Source organism: Haliaeetus albicilla, chromosome 3, assembly GCF_947461875.1.
Source record: "Haliaeetus albicilla chromosome 3, bHalAlb1.1, whole genome shotgun sequence".
Classification (NCBI taxonomy): Eukaryota; Metazoa; Chordata; class Aves; order Accipitriformes; family Accipitridae; genus Haliaeetus; species Haliaeetus albicilla.
In genome coordinates, this window is record NC_091485.1 from 32858002 (window position 1) to 32875335 (window position 17334).

At 35.6% G+C, this 17334-nt stretch overlaps 1 long non-coding RNA gene across 1 annotated transcript; it reads right to left on the bottom strand.

Moving 5' to 3' along the window:
* Window positions 1–403: 403 nt before the first annotated feature.
* Window positions 404–16069, bottom strand: LOC138684579 (uncharacterized). Its single transcript, XR_011323827.1, has 3 exons — window positions 15993–16069; window positions 14127–14301; window positions 404–603 (listed from the first exon to the last, which is right to left on the bottom strand). It is a non-coding gene; the product is annotated as an uncharacterized lncRNA (long non-coding RNA).
* Between the last annotated feature and the right edge of the window lie 1265 nt (window positions 16070–17334).

Genomic DNA, 17334 nt, shown 5'->3' on the forward strand with positions numbered 1-17334 from the left:
ACATCATATGGTCTGGAATACCCCTTGGGTCAGCTGGGGTCAGCTGTCCCAGCTGTGTCCCCTCCCAACCCCTTGTGCCCCCCCAGCCTCCTCGCTGGTGGGGTGGGGTGAGAAGCAGAAAAGGCCTTGACCCTGTGTAAGCACTGCTCAGCAGTAATGAAAATGTCCCTGTGTTATCAACACTGTTTTCAGCACAAATCCAAAACAAAGCCCCATAGTATCTACTATGAAGAAAATTAACTCTATCCCAGCCAAAACCAGCACAACTTGTAAACTCATTGTTTATGCTCTCAAGAATAGGGCATTTTTCCATGTGTTTCATATTCTGTTCTTACTGTACCTCTAAATGCCATAGAATTCAGAAGTAATGTCTTGTTTGCATTTAGCTAAGGCTTACCTATATATGTCATTTATTTTTGTTGTCACTGTCATTAATCTCTTGTGCCAGTGTAGGTTCTTGCTCTCCCATGACCCTCCAGTAAATCTGGTAACACTTTCCACCATGTGCACTAGCTGAAGCATGGAAGCCTTTGAGAAGCTCCAGTTATTTCAAAGGGCAATACAGTGTCACCTCTTGGCTTCTTGGATTTGCACTTCAATATACTAGAAATTAGAACATTTATGGCTGGTTAGCATGGTAGCCATGAAGTTTATAATAGATAAATGGACGGAAATCTAAATTATAAGCATGATAGGGCTGAAATATCATCCTGCAATATTTATATCAATACAATATTTTTATTGTTACTTAATCAGTATAATTTTATTTTTAAAGTGTATGAACATAAATGAGAACAGACATCAATTCCCCAGTCACACACTACTGACAATCATCTCACATGGAAGACAGTGTGAAAGAAAATGTTCTCATAATAAGGTAAAGACACATGTATTTTATGTACCTTGCACTAGGATAACAGAGCTTTAACTGAAAAATATTGGTACAAGAGTGGTGCCAAAACATTGTGTGTTCTGATTCAAAACAATTGCAATATTTTAGTGTTTGCTGAATCAGCACAACTGGCAATTAGATTCAGCCAGAATAGATTATTTTTCCAAGAAACAAAGACTTCAACATCTAATAATCATATTGCAATCAATTTTAATTCTTCACCTTCTGTGGGCTCAATTCACTAAAAGAAAGCCAGCAATATATGTTCAATATGATGAACATTTATAGTATATTTAATCTTTGTTAATCAAATTAAAGGGTAACAGTGATCATGATACTATTTAAAGAGTAATAGAACTAGTCTCCTACTCAGTTTTAGTTTATTATTCAGGTCAAAATTTCCAGATATTAAAGTCAACCTAAAGTTATATCCCTTCTGTATAAAGATATAAATGTTCTATAGCAACAGACTATAAAACTGCCTAACCAAAGCTGGCAGTAACAGCTTCTCAGTATAAAATATAGTGTAGTTAATCAGGCTAATAAAGGTCACGTTTAAGGAAGCAGGGTAAGCAGCATTAGTGATAATCAACATTTTAGTCAACATAAATTTAACAATTAGAAAAAGACAATAAAGCAGCTTGGCATATTTCTTTCTAATCCCTTTCATTAAGAGCAGCATTCATTTACTGCTTTTGTGGTTTATTAAAATTGAAAATATTGAATCGTGACATTATAGGGATAGAATTTTTAGAGCTACAGATGTTGAAAATGGGCAATATTTACTTAAGAAAACACTTTTCTTCTCATACATCATCTTGTTGCAACATTTGCATAACAATGAAAAGTAACAGAAATTTCAAAATTCTCAAACATCTCCTTAAAAAAAAAAAATGAAGTCATGGGATTATGATGATAATTGTGGTAATATACCATACTACCTCAGTACTTCACATTACTGGATGTAGTGTAATGAATAAAAGATTGTATTTTGAAATTTTCAAGTGCAGCATGTTGAAAGCCAAAGATAAATACATTGTGACAAAATATGCAGAATGGGGGAAATCATCAAAATGACAGATTCTAGCCATGGTCATGATATTCTGACTCATGCTGTAAAGTTCAGTCAGTTGCACTGAGCTCAGTTGTCCTGGAGTAAGATGTCATTTCACAGAAGTGAAGCATCACAAAATAGCTAATCCTGCAGTGGCAAATTGCCAGGCTTCAGACTGTACCTTTGGCATTAATTATTACCACTATCCCAGCCAGGAAATGACCTTATCACCCCAGCTGGGTCTGAGCAAGGATTAGAGGTGTCACATTCTGAGGTCTCAATTAGTGTGGTTATCAGCAGGGTAACACCTCAGGGAGCTGAGGTGGGTAACTTAGCATTACTGGAGAGAAGCATAAGATTTCCTACTGTGGAATCACACTGTCTTGGACAGTGCTAACCAACATTTTTTAATATGGTTGTAGAATGACAATTTGCACTTCAAACTAATTTTCAAAGTCACTGTTTCTTTATAAATCTATGTCCCTTCAATAATGATTATGTGATTCTCATTTCCAGTGGCATGGCAACGTCATACAGCTCATGATTAGATGTTACAGGAAAACATAACTAGATATGAAATTTTAATATTACCACATATATGTTATTAATTATATATTCCTGTCTGCATAAGTTTTCTATACTTTCCTAGGCATTATTCAGAGTTGAAAACTGTGTAATGTCTTTGAAGGTTAAACTCAATCATCATTCACCTGTCGCAAAGTCCAAATGATTTTTAGTTTCTTTGAGTTTCCAGATACTTTTGTAAATGGTTTAGAAGTTGAAGAAAATGTTATTCCGGGTACTTTGCCAGTTTAATAATCTTGAAGGAATTATTTAACAATCTTGAAGGGAAATTTTTCTGAGGTTCAAGTTTATCTTAAAAACATAGAGTCTGAAAAAAGAGTTTGAAAATGGTAAATCATTTTTTTTGTGTCTTGCAAAGTTATGGTTTGGTCAATAATAGTGGAATTATGACCTCCAAAGGAAGCGAAGCTACTGGTTAATTTGACACAAAAGACATTACAGTTTCCACACAGATGTCAAGAGCTAATCAAGAACTTTAAACATGACACAACAGGAAATTAAGAGGAGTTTTTTGTATTAATATACTCTTAATATCTAAACATGTGTGCTTGGAAGGGACACGGAGAGGCAGAAATTAGAACATCCTTCTATATTCCCCACACCACACATAGAAAGCAGAATATAACACTATTTTTTTTAATTATTTTTAGCTCCTGCTATTGCCAAATCGAAGCACAGCTAGCTATTTTGTTTTGTGATTAAAGTCCCTGAATTAGACATTCTAAGTGGTTAAACTTCAAACTTCCAGTATGCAAATCTAATGAAAAAGATAGTATGGTGGGGCTCCTGCATGTAAAATTAGGAAAAGTATGCCTGATTTGACATGATGTTTTCCAAAATGTATTCCACCTTATCTAGCTCTTCATGACAGAATTCTGCAGCATCTTGTGATTCAAAAATATATTTTTTTCTGTCTTGGTCCTTGGTCACTGTACTCTTCCTCAACTGTTTTTAAAAAAAACACCTTTTCTCCCACACACACTGAATAAAAGCTTATAATGAGTTATTAATGTTACACAACAAAATAAAAATGAGATGATACTTAAAAAAAAATTTGGACTACTTCTTAAGTAACAGCATTATTTTACTCTTTAAGGTATAGCAGTAAGTGTTTATTTTCACCTAACAGGTAGTGTATGCATTTGATCACCAGATAAGAAATCTGAGAAGGTTATCCACCTACAAAAAAAAAAGCCAAACAGACACAACACTATTTCACTGGGATTTAAAACAGGAGAGGAGAAAGATTTAATGTTCAAAAATGCTACTAAATTTGTCCACAACCAGTAGTCTTGTAGCAGGCACATTGTTCAGAGAAAAGTTTGCATTTTGCAGGTAACTTTTTTGTGAGGGTGTTGGTTTTTTGTTGTTTGTTTTTTTTTTTAATTTCAAAGATTAATAACATGTTGGGAATTTGGAAAATTAATTTGGCAGTGAACAATAGTAATTAAGAAGATGATATGAACTGCCAAAAATTAAATTCTTCTAATTATCATATGATTATTACCAAGCTTTTGGAAAAGAGCATTGTAATGTCTAGATTATTCTTCTCAACTGACTGAGTTAAAAATAAAATTCATTTTTTCATTTATTTTCTTCTTTTAAAGAGCTGAAGTAATGAAAGGTCTTTATCTCTCTGTCAATTTTGTGAAATTATGACAAAGGCAGGAATGACTGAAATAAATATTTTAGTTGTCTCCTGAGAATATTACATATTTATATATAGATCATGCATGTTTCAGACTTCAGCAGTAATCTAACTACCAACCTGTATCAGTTTATTTACTTCACTGGTTCATAGGATGGGTAATAATGAAATCTAAATGTGTGTTTAAATAAAGAACTGAAGAGTCATTTCATTTTTATCTCTGAAATTTAAAAAATCTGATATCAATATTTGGGTCATGATCAAAGCGGTGAAATACAAACTCGTATGTGCTACAATTTCATGAGCTTCCAGACCATATAGAAGATGAATCCTGAACCTAACTATATAATAAAATGGTACTTAGAATGCTACTTCTAGCTGACAACTTAGAATGCTTTTTGAATATTTTTTTTTTAAACATAATTGTAGCAGACTAGAATGTAACACAGTTATCATCTGTGTTCCTAGAACTACAAAAAATTCAATCTTCTAAAATCCCACCTGTTTCGAAAGCAGTCACTGCTGACAAGGTTGACTTTACTTCCAGCATGATTTGGTCATGCAGAGAAACTTGCATGGAAAACTGTACAGGTCTTCTGCTATTATTTGAAATTTTATTGTTACCTTCAGCACTACCATCCTGAAGTTTTGTATGTGTTCTATCAGTCTTCCCTATCAAGACCCACATTTATGAAGACGACAGTCATCACAGTGAAATGTTTGTTGATAAGAATGCTATGGAGAGCACTACCACCTTCTCCATCTGTGTTGATGTTTTCAATAATTTAGCAGGAATTTTAAATGGTAGTTGAAAATTATACATTTTAATATTTACTGCAGACTGAAATGTATTGTAGTTATTGTCTGTATTCCTATAACTACAACTAAGTAGAAAGGTTATTGTTAGTTGGTGCTTTTTCCCCCATCCTACAAATTCCCTTATGAGAATTGAACTAAAGCTGCATTGCAGAAGGTATTTCAACATCCTTGCTGATTATATGGGAAACACTAGCTATGTTTATTGCTGCTGATATACCTTTAGGTGCAGAATCATTTAAATTTTATATTGTTATAACAAATATAGATGTGTTTATTTTTTAACAAACATGATTCTTGAAATAACAAGCTGTTCTGTTCTCCTCTGACACAATTACCACTGATAAGCTGGCAAACAGGCCAGGAGAAGGACACAGGCTTCCTCCTGTATCAGATTTATTTCACCATGTACGAGAAACTATGATCAGGGAAGCTCAGTCAAGATGACTACACTCTCCACAAAATCAGAATCTTTATATTTAAATAAACTTCATTCAATACCTCAGTTTAGACCAGGGTATAATGACATGGAGTAACTCATTTATGAAGAATCCTTCTCATTCAGTGACTGCTGAGACATGCATTTGATATTGCTTCTTTTTGTTCCCAACAGGGTGAGGATTTTCTTTTTGTTAATGGCATGTTTACTGGAAACCTATTTTTGTTTTTTTTGCAACCAGGAAGAGAAAAGGCAAGAGATCTATTTTTAAGGGTCTTCAGAACAGAAAATCCATTGTCTACAGGAGCTGCCTTCTTTGTAGGAACTGCTGACAAAATAGACTCAACCCATGCTATAAATAGTATTTTGAGTCACGTACACCATCCTTTATGTCCTAAGCTCTAGCTACTTGTCATGTCCTGCCATCCAAGCTAACATCAGGTGAGATTCTGATGACTAGAAGTTAATGTGTGGAGCCAACAACACACCATTTTACATGGAGCATTGTCAGTCCTGGAACCTACTGATATGAACAAAAGGTATGCCTGGATATTGCGAATCTTAAACAATATCACTTTTATATATTGTACATTGTGTCACAGGCAACTGAAGCATACTATGCTCAGCACTCATTCTCTTTTCTAATGTTGGACTTTCCAGCAGCTAATACACCTGCCAAAGTTTGTTTCCCTTAGAAATTAAGCATCCAGTAGCTCCCCCTTCGTCTCCTGGACTGAGAAGTGTGACACTTTCAGACATTCCCTGGTGCACTCCTTTCTACTTCAGCCTCTGCTGACCTGGACAGGCAAGACAGATCTCCCGAGACAAATGACTTACAGACACCTAATAGTATTGCTTTGAACTCCCCCAACACTACCTTCTTTACTCTGTCTCTGCTGATGAAAAACATGGAGCATCATGACTTTCCTCTCCAAGCTTTTTCTGGCTCTTGAAAACTGTTAAATCTGAGTCTCCAAAACAGGACTTCTGGAGGGTCTAATATGATCCCCTGTTCGGGCACTATAATCTGCTTCTACCAGTTTTAGGTGATAAACATATGCTTTCCCAGAACCATAGGGAACTGCTGTTCACCTCAGTTCACAGTCAGTGTACTACAGGCCAGAAACAACAGCATCTATAATTTTAAGTGCAACTAAATGAAATAATAAGAAAAATGTTACAGTTATATCATACAGAATAAAGATAACTGATGCTTTTTGAATGGCTGAGAACTGATTAACACTGAATAAACTTAAGCATGTATTACTTCATGGTGTCTAAATCGACAATTATCTTAGCAGTGTTCAACCACTGCTCCCTTTATCCACTGCTATGTTTTTCATACTATACCCCTAAATCATATGTGTCTCCAGTGTTAACATCATTGCAATGATTACTGGTTTTCCAAATTTAAGTTATTGCTATACATCACCAGCCCGGTGTAATTCATTCAGTATTGACATCAAACTTGTCAAACAACTTGTTCAGGTACCTGATCTTTCAGTCTATTCTTTGGTGCATGTCAGTAAACAATTTATAGAAAAGTATAATTTGTGTAATGGAAATGCTTTGCTTTGGAATGTGGATTCACACTGCTGAATCTTACATAACAAGAAAAAAATAAAACCAGGAATTTTTATTTTGCAATACTTTAAGTTGTAAAATCAATGACAAGAAAATAATTCCATAATTATTTATTAATAGGAATATCTTTTCTATATTCTGTTTATATTATTATATATAGAAAGGAAATTTTTAGAAAAGAAAAAAGGGAGGATTTTGCAGAAAAGAGAAGTTGATAGTGGTGAATTTTTCAGATAGTCTAGATGGTGTGAATAAGTCAAGATAAAACTATGGCCCCAGTAAAACTGATGTGTGCTTTGCCATTGACTATAGTATAACTGAGATTTAACATACAGAATAAATAAAGATTTTACTTCAGAGGCTGGAATATGATGTCCTTAAAAGGAAGATTTTTTTTTTTTTTTTTTTTAATATTATAGAGTGCATAATACAGTCAAAAGCAACCATGCCTCAAACATTTGCGTGTGGTTTTAGTCCCTGGTAGCATGAACACTGAAAAAAGGTCTCCAAAGACACAAATTTCTGAAGAAGTAAATACTTATGGCTACAGTTCCTATGCTAAGGAATGAACCTGTTCACAGGGATCTACAAGAAACTAATTTAGGGTTTGAATTTCACTTGGGACATGGTGACATGCAACAGAATTATATAGTAACATACAAGTTTACAGATAATGTAAATAGAGGCCTCCCCAAAAAAGAGTATATCTCTAAGATATAGAGCAGAAAAGTTTAATAGCTGAATGTGGTGAGTTGACCCCGGCTGGGTGCCAGGTGCCCACCAAAGCCGCTCTATCACTCCCCCTCCTCAGCTGGACAGGGAGGTAGAAAATATAACAAAAGGCTTGTGGGTCAAGATAAGGACAGTTTAATAAAGTAAAAACAAAGGTCGTGCACGAAAGCAAAGAAAAACAAATGATGTTATTCTCCACTTCCCACCAGCAGGCGATGTCCGGCCACTTCCCGGGAAGCAGGGCTTCAGTACGCGTAGTCGTTGCTCCGGAAGACCAAAATGCCCCCCTTCCGTCTCGCTTTACTTAGCTTTTGTATCTGAGCTGATGTCATATGGTATGGAATATCTGTTTGGTTAGTTCAGGTCAGCTGTCCTGGTTATGTCCCCTCCCAAGATCTTGCCCAGCCCCAGCCTGCCGTTGAGGGGGGCAAAAATGTTGGAGAGCCAGCCTTGATGCTGTGCCAGCACTGCTCAGCAGTAGCCAAAACACTGGTGTGCTATCAACACCTTTCTAGCTACCAATGCAGAGAACACAGCACTACGGGGGCTGCTATGGGGAGAATTAACTCCATCTCAGCCAGACCCAATACACTGAATAAGAAAGACAGACTGAAATAAACTTTCCTTCTATGTATTTTCTGGGTCAGGGAAATGTAGAAGGCACCTTTGTTTTCTTAGAACATCATTATTGGAGCTCTCCTCCTCTCACACAGAGGGAAATACCTTTATCAGTTCCCTAGAGCAGAATATGACTAATTCCAGCATTAGATAATGAGAATCATTATTATTCAGGAGTTATCAAACCCTCCACAGAAGCCAGCAGAGTTTTTCTGATGGTGTATCAGCATATACTAATCCCATGTAAGATTGCTTAGTCAGCCCCACTTCCTGACCAATGAAGCATAGACATAGTCTTGAAGAAGTCAAGCCTTTTATGTACATTGTGTATGCAGACCTAGTTCTCAAGTCTGTAAAGCTCTTTGGATGCAATTCTCTCCTCCTGCTAATGACCTACGAACTATTATTTTATTTTCTGAGCAGCAGGAAAGGACTATCAAGGCATTATGAAGAATTTTAGAAGGCAAACTTTTTTTTTTTTAATATACTGCAAAGTCTCAAGTAAATGCCTTTGTTAATTTGAAATTAAATTTGGAAGGCATATAACTGTTAGCTCAGCACTTTCTGAAACTGAAATTTGCTTGAGGTCAAGGTAATTCTGAGCTTGGGTATAGCATAAGTAGATTTTTAGAGGATTTGTATTTTTGCATGGCTACTTCATAATTTCTGAACACATCAGTGTTACCATGTAGAGACAAATAGAATAGACCAGAGGCTGTCAGAGAATTGCAGAGAAGATTCAGGGACTGTAGGAAGTCCTTCTGTATTGCCCCTCAGCCTATCAGTAAAGGCTTCCAGCTGAGAAACACTAATTGACTGGCTGAGCAGTTCTAGTCTGTCTCAAGATAAAATTGAATGGATTAGCTTAAGTCACCAAAACTGGAGGGCCTAAAAATGCTAATGTTGTCACTCAAAGCAGATGGTTGTCATTTTCCAACGAAGGCACTAGGTGCCTACCAAAAGGAGCTCTACTTCATTGCTCTTTGTTTTTAACAGCTTACTTTAATCTCTGTAACATTTGTACTGGAAAACAGTGCTGTTAAGAAGGTTGGGAAATACGGCTTAAATGTTTTGGAATATCCTACCAATGGTATCTCCTTATTCCAGGGAATTGCATCTGAGCTTTATCTGAATTATACTGTCTTCCCGAGCTGAAATATTTGCAGAATCTAAAGTTTAGATTCTTTCCAATTCTGTTCAATTATTCATGTTAATCATCCATTTCAGGACTTTGGTAGGAAGAGAAGAAAAATGGAAATAGAAGAAAAGAGAAATTTGTCAGTTTCCCATCTTTCTTCCTATTTCTCTCCATCTTCCCATAGACAGGAAAACAAAATAAACATATGAGATATATATGCATTTAAGCAGGTTAAGCCTGGATAGGCAATCTGAACAGAGAAAAAAAAAAAAAAGCCTTCAATATTTGGTAAATACAGAAAAAGATATACACAAAAATTACATGTAAGCAAGTCCTACAACAGAATCATGATTCAAATAGCTTTATTTGGAAGTTTGCTATCCTGTATTGTAACTAATGCATCTCAATATATTTAAATTCTTTGATATACACAAAATTGGAAAAAAAATACAAACTGTGAACCAAGATCTAGGTATTAGACAATCCGAAAATGGTACAGAGCTACAGTTTCCAACTTATTCTGAAGGCCTAATATTTATACAGGTAATTGTGGTTTAGTCTTCAATTCATTTCCAGTGTTGATTGTATTTTCTTAAATCAGCTTACTGGATAAAGCAGCTAGGTAAATTAGCAAACAGTTGAGGAGCGGGGTAAGGTATCCACCTTCAAAGAAAAATGACATAGAGTTCCAGGGTGGAAGAGATGATTATCTGTATTAGGTTGTCAACCATTAATCCTGGTTTACATGTGCATGAAATAGGTAAGTCCTTTCTCAAAATATAGGAGGGATTATTCTTTTTAAACAATTACCTTTTTATAAAGGTGTTTACATGGGAATTCACTCCTTTTTAGTGTAGCCAGCTACTTATGAAATACTCATGTAGGTCTTCTCAGTTCATTCAACTGAAATTCTGTGTGGAAAGGAATAATTTGAACACATACTGAGGTAGAAGGAAGGAGAGAGTGTGCACACATCTGGCAAGGTCTTTTAGTATAGTTTTTATACGCATGTGCATTAGAACATGTACTCCTTCCTCCTCATGACAGTACCTTTTCTAATATCTTTGTGGGGCTTTATGCATGGAAAGTTTTGAAATGTTAGATGGTATGGCATAACGTAAAGTTAGCATCCTTTCAGTCTTCATTACTTTTAACAAAGATTTTGTGTTCTGTTACCTGAAAAGAAGGTTATTTTCTGCTTTACACTTTTTTCCTAAGGGAAAAGCAGTATGTATTGTAATACAGTTATTGTATAAAAACTGAAATCTTATAGCTAGCTTTCAGGCTAGATGGAGGAAGCCTTGGGGAAGAAAAAATCATTCAGAACTACATTGGTTTCCAGCTCCTTCACCCTCAATTCTAATACTTGACTACTTACATTCTTACAGTACTTTAGGGATTTGTATAAAACCCCCAACAGATTTCACAAATTCAAAGACAAAAAAAATAAAACAAAAAAGTGTACATGCCATATTCCTTAAGTATTTCTACTTAAACACTTCATTGAAAGAACTCTGAATAACCTTATAAAAGCCCCTCAAGATTTTCCATTTAAATTTCAACTCAAACTCTGCTCATTATGGCTACAAAATGTGACCAGATATATTTCCTTTGTGTTTTTAATCATCCCTTAGGTAGTTAATAATGTCTTAGAATGAAATAAGCTTACTTTCATTTGCTGCTGCTACAAATAAAGGAAGGAGAAGAGCAAGTTAAACAAAAGAATGGGGGGAGGGAAACCTTCTGAAAAGACAAAATAAAAATAAGTAGGTTGAACTAAACCAGCAATAGTTCCCTACTGCAGGGTTTTGGGTTTTTATCTGTTTGGTTTTTTGAGGTTTGGAATTTTTTTTCAAGTTTTAGCGTTTGAAGCCAATTGAGAATTTCCTCTCAACCTCTCAATTACAGTTTGAGAACAATAATTGAACATAACATCCATGAGAGAGCTAACTTATTTGTACTCCTTTGGGATAATTTTAAACCAAAAACTTCTGCATAATGTTCTGGCTTGTAGTCTGCAGAAAATGGTTATGACTGCATTTCCCATCAGGCACATGGTGTTCTGCAAGGGGGCACAGGGAAAGGAGAGGGGGATGTTGTGTAGGGCTTTTTGGATCTCAACAGGAAAGGCTTGACAACAAATGGCATAATGCTAGAATAAAAAGAGGAATATAGACAGTCAGTAAATCTTATGTCCGTGCAGATGCTGGGAACCCAGCTTTTGTGCAGCATCAGACAGTCCCAAAATGGATTTTCCCATGGCATGCTGTACAGTTCCCATCTGTGCAGAGGTTCAGCCATGGTGCTTGTTATCTTGTGTAAAAACCAAACCTATGTATCTTCTCTTAACAGGCTGGAATGCTATCTCTGTCATAACATCCAGCAGCGTGCAGCGCAGCCTGCAATGAGGCACTCCAGCACATTCTTTTGCAGCAGCTGCTCATGCCAACACATGAGCTTTTTAGGACCAACAGAGCACATGGCTTGCCCAGGGTCACTAACTCCTTGAATATGATGTCTTCTCCAAGGGTCCCAGTACATATGGATTGAAATACTGTGTGTTTTAAAAGTTGTTGCAAATCCAGAGGTTCAGCTAATCTATGCAATTCTCTGATCAGCAGTAGCAGGTGGAAAAAAGTAAAACAGCTAAATTATAATTTGATGGTACAAATGTAATGCTCCTTTAAAGGAAAATAAAACCTTCAAGATAAAACAAGACCAGAATATTTGGTAGGTATATAAAGACAGAAGAAGGCGCAGAAGAACTCTGAAAACGAATGCTGTGTTAAAATTCATGAAAATCCATAGGATTTACTCATAGAGAATTAGAATTCAAACACTACTAGCTGATCACAGCTTCAGCAATGGCTGAAACAACGTCAGATAAAATTACAATCAGCAAGACAACAGCTTGAAATCATTCTGCAAGTTTAGATTAAAGGTCTTTCTATCTTCATTCTTTTTTTTTTTCCCTGTACATTTATTGAAGCTGTGTGTGTATAAAGATATAAATAAATGCATTTCACTTTATACCCGCATACTTGGTATAAGTGATCTTTTTCTTATTCCCTAAATATCCTGCAATGACACAACCAGAACTGAACAAAAGAAAGCCTTCCAAGATTTTTGTAATAAACTTATTGTCTCTGCCTATTGCACCATTTTACAGTAACTTATCAACTGCTTTTCTGAAAAGGCCTTCAGATGTACTTCTGAAGGCTTGTGGAGAAATCAGAGCTATTGCTCTAGAACTTGTATATCCTAACAAATTTATATGGTTTTTTTTCTACCTCTATAGGAAGCAAAAACCCCCAACTTTTGTCATTTTGGATTTTGAAAGATTCATACATTGCATGTTTGCAGTAATTTTATCTTGTATTCTACCACTGATAGTGTTTATATGAGAAAAATCTTTAGAATAGGTGTGGTACATTTTTCAATTTTAGTTACACGTGACATCCCAGCACAGACAGAACCACCTACATTAAAAAGCAAACCAAAGCAACCCAAACCAAAACTTTATTAATATTCTACTTTTTTGTTTGCTTTTTTTTTCCAAAAGAAAATATTCTCTGATTCATAATGTTGGAACATTATTTTTTTGAGTATATATTCAATAAATCATGAATAAATGAAAGTTCAGACACTCTTCAGAAAATGTTCATGCACATTTATCAGGTTGTTAAAATCATACTCTTATTCCTGACATTGCATGAATTACAAGTTCATAAAGTTTTCATTAAGGGGTTCATGACGACTTATATACTTGAAATGTCTCGTTCTATTTTCACATTCTTGCATGAAATATGTATGAATAGATCACATGGGGATGTAGTACCAGTTTAACAGACAGGAAGAGAAAGATTATTAGTGACAGTGGTCACATGGCTAATACTACCTTACAGAGTTAAAACATAATTATCCTTTACTTTAACACACATCTGATGTTGCTATGTCTCTTGGTTCTGACCTTCAGTGAGTACTGGTGGCATTTCTTAAAATGCCTAGAACAGCTTATTACACTGTGTCTTGGTTGCTCATTTTCTTGTAAACAATTAAAATATCTAACCACATCATTTATTGACGCTAAATATTAAAGTGCTGTTTTAAGTCTGCACATCATGTTACAACTCGCACACAGCTAACAGAATAGAGATGTTCAGAAGTAAAGATGAGGCTTAAAATAAAATTTATTAGTCAACTTTACTCATCTGGGAATTATCAAGATGTTACATGCAGTTGAGACCAACACAACTTCTTAAACGATTTCTAATCTATTCCACTTGATAAAGGCCATAAATTAGTCCTTTAGAGTTGATCTATGTTTAAGGCATCACAGTCTTTACTTTAAACAAAGGTTAAATAGTTAAAAAAGACAGATTTTCTCAACACAGTACTGGATTTTAAGAGGTTTAATTCCATTCCCAGCACCTTTAGATTATTCCGTTTCCAAATGTAATCATTCTGTGGTGGCACAAAATCCCCAACCTGATAGCTACCAGAAATGGCTTTGCATAATTTCTTTTAGCTAAACAGAGATAAAATACATCTGTTCAACACACCAGATTAATCAATTTGGTCTTGTAGATTTTAGGGTACTGGGTTCTAAAATGTCCTTACCTGCATGCTGATATCAGTAGAAACACAACAGGAGACAAGGTGTCTGTTCAGCACCTCCACCTGAGAACAGTCTACGTAAATCAGCTGCTCTTATCTCCAGTCTTCCACTGTTTCAACAGCTTTTTGGCCAGCAGAAGCTTACTCAGGTGGACACTCCTGAATACGGATTCTTTCTCTTGGGATGTTTAAAGAATGTCCAATGGTAAGAAATAATTATAAGCAGAAAAAACCCACACTCATAAACAAGCAATCTTTGTATGGGTTTCAAAAATGCCATCATTCTTAGCAAGCAACATAAAGAATGGGACAAAACCAGTAACATTTTGTGTCTTCCTTTTCCTCATTAGCTATAGGAATCTGAGGGCCAAGATCAGACCTCTGGTCCAGAAACCTTCTTGTCCCTGTGTTTTGAAACTCAAGTTTTACTAACACTACTTGTACTCTCTGGTCCCACACCTAAAAAGAAACAGGCCTTCCTTGGATACTCTTCTTTTCCCACATTTTCCAGCCTTGAGTTTTTGAACATCTCTTCTATCCTTTGTCACCTCTGCCTTTTTCTTCTTATTTCAGGAATGTTCATTCCCAACCAGCACTCTGCAGGCTGATTCTCCCATCTGTGGCCAACTGTTTAGTGAACTAACTTTTTTCTCTGATCACATAATTTGTGACTAAAAGCCTCTCTCTGTGTTTTAATGGCTTAAAAAAGCCATTTTCTGATGAATATGCATTGAACCTATTTTTAGTAAAATGAGTACACAAAGGCACTTCACAAATCAGCAGTGTTTGTAAATTAGTTTCATAATGTGTTAATCAAAGACAGGAAACAATCTCATAATCTTCATGCAGTCTTCCAGCAAGTTAACAATTTCCTCAGCAATGGCCAAAACTGTATATAGATTACTTATATGATATTTTAGGAGGTTATCTTTTCTCATTTCTCTGTATCTCCTTATTCATCTACCTGCAACTAAAGTGAACGCTTTGAGACCTGGCAGCCATTTTAATGTAGCTACATGGGCTTTTACAAATCTTACTCAAGAGCTTTGAACATAATTAATTTCTCTATGCTTCCATGTGATTTATGAGTAAATATTTTGATCAATAAAGCCTACATGAGGAATGTACCAATGCATCATACACATTTTTGAAAACAATTGGAAAGTTTGCTTACTTTAAAAAATCAGAATTAGAATTTGGATATTTTTGAATAGGAACTGCAGTGTAGTATTCAGTCACATGTAAGAAATTTCCAGAACAGGTCCTTCATGTAAAAGCATTGAAAAATAAATTTTAGCAAAAAATAAGATTTAAAATATATTAAAAATTATTTTAAAAATGTTTTTCTTTTAGTTCAGGCAGTAACCTTTCTCCTATACTTTGTTTTGGGGTTATATATTTCTGTAGAGCATTTCTAATAGTATTCAACTGTTAATAATTTTCAACATACAGAACTCCAATAATTTAAACATGAGTGTCCAAACAGGGAGATACTAATGAAGAACTAAAGTTACATTACTGAATGACATTAATATATATGAGTGATCATCATCCTAATGCAATACAAGTAACACTCTATCCTAGTAGTTTCCATGCAAACATGATGGTATCATGATGTTATCAGGGTTTATTTATTGTATTTACATTCTAGAAGAGGTATGCTTGATTTCTAGGAAGAAACAAAACCTTCCTCCAATCAAGTGTAGTAATTTAGCCAAGTTTCCTTAGCAAGCATGTCATATTTTTTTGAGAGTTGGGGAAGTTAATTATTGTCAGTGAGAAAAGAAGGGGTTCAGTGAAACTCAAATTCACTTTGTCATAGTCAGAGTATCCAGATGAAACAGTTGCAGCTCTGCTGCTAAAGCTTACCTTTTCCTTTTACTTTGAAGGCAGTGACAGAAGGGACAGGACTCCACAGCAAAGCCTGGGATCTTGCCCAGAATGGTCTGAAATACAATCAAGTTTAGAATCAGGCAGCCTGAAAAGTGAAAATCTGAAATGGGTGAAGTGGGAGCCTCTTCAAACAGATATAGTAGAAACTAAGTGGAAGGTCAGGGGGATTGTCAAGAACAAGGTCTGAGATGGCAGTGGGAGATCTTCAATATTTATGGCAGCTTCCAATGGCACAGCACTGCCTAGTGATGTTATCTAAGGTTATAATTAAGCTCTAAAGATTTACAGCTCTGCAGTTTCAAAGGAAAGCTATTAAGAGGATATATGAATAAAAGAATAACGCACTAATTATTACTTCCTCTCCACCTGCCATGGCCCTTACCTTTCAAGCATATGGTCCAAGACATTGCTGCTTGTTGGGCAGCCTGGTATGGACAACCATGGCCACTGTAAAATACCCTCCCTCCCTAATGTTCAGCCCTTTGTGCCATTTCTCTATGTGCAAGCTCTTCAAATGAGAATCCACTGTGTTAGGTTCATATACAGTGCTGTATATACATACATATATATACATCCATCCATCCAGTACTGCATATACATGTGCTTGAGTGGGTAGAACATTGCTAAAATTTCTCAAGACCATTCTTTATAGATATATCAGATTCTGAAAGAAGCAGTGTTACTTGCTTACCTTAAAACAAGAAGAGATAAAAATGAAAATACTGGCAATTATTAATAACAACCAGAACAAACTGGACTGTCAGAAGCAATTAAAAAGCAAAGAATTTTAAAAAACAAAACCACAACAGTTACTCAAATTACTTTACAGAAAGAACTTTCTTTACTTCACTAAGCTGATTTACTGTCATTATCCTGAAATTGCAGTAGCTGGAGTTGCGGATCTTGCCTAAGTCTCATGCTCTCGGTAAGATATTTTTGATTTTACAGCCTAGCTCTCTTAAGGCTTTTCTAAAGGATTTAGATTGGTTTCATATTTCAATGCAAATCCTTCTATTTCCTCCTAATTAGGAAGTCACCCTCTTAATGAGAATGCAAGTTGCTTCCCTTCAGTGGGGCTCTTCAGTGTTCCAGGATCCACTTCCTGCATCTAGGTGATTGTTAAACAACCAGTTACATCAGTGAAATCTAAACCTCTTCTTCCTCCATTTGGTGACTAATTGGCATTACTTAATGAGGAATGTATGCTTGGAATGAATGTTGCCCGATCTCTTTCTTATACATACAGTTACAAATACTTGCTAGAGAGTCTGTAGACTGGACTGCTGCTTTCAAAGAAGAAGTTTAAAGGCAAATTCCA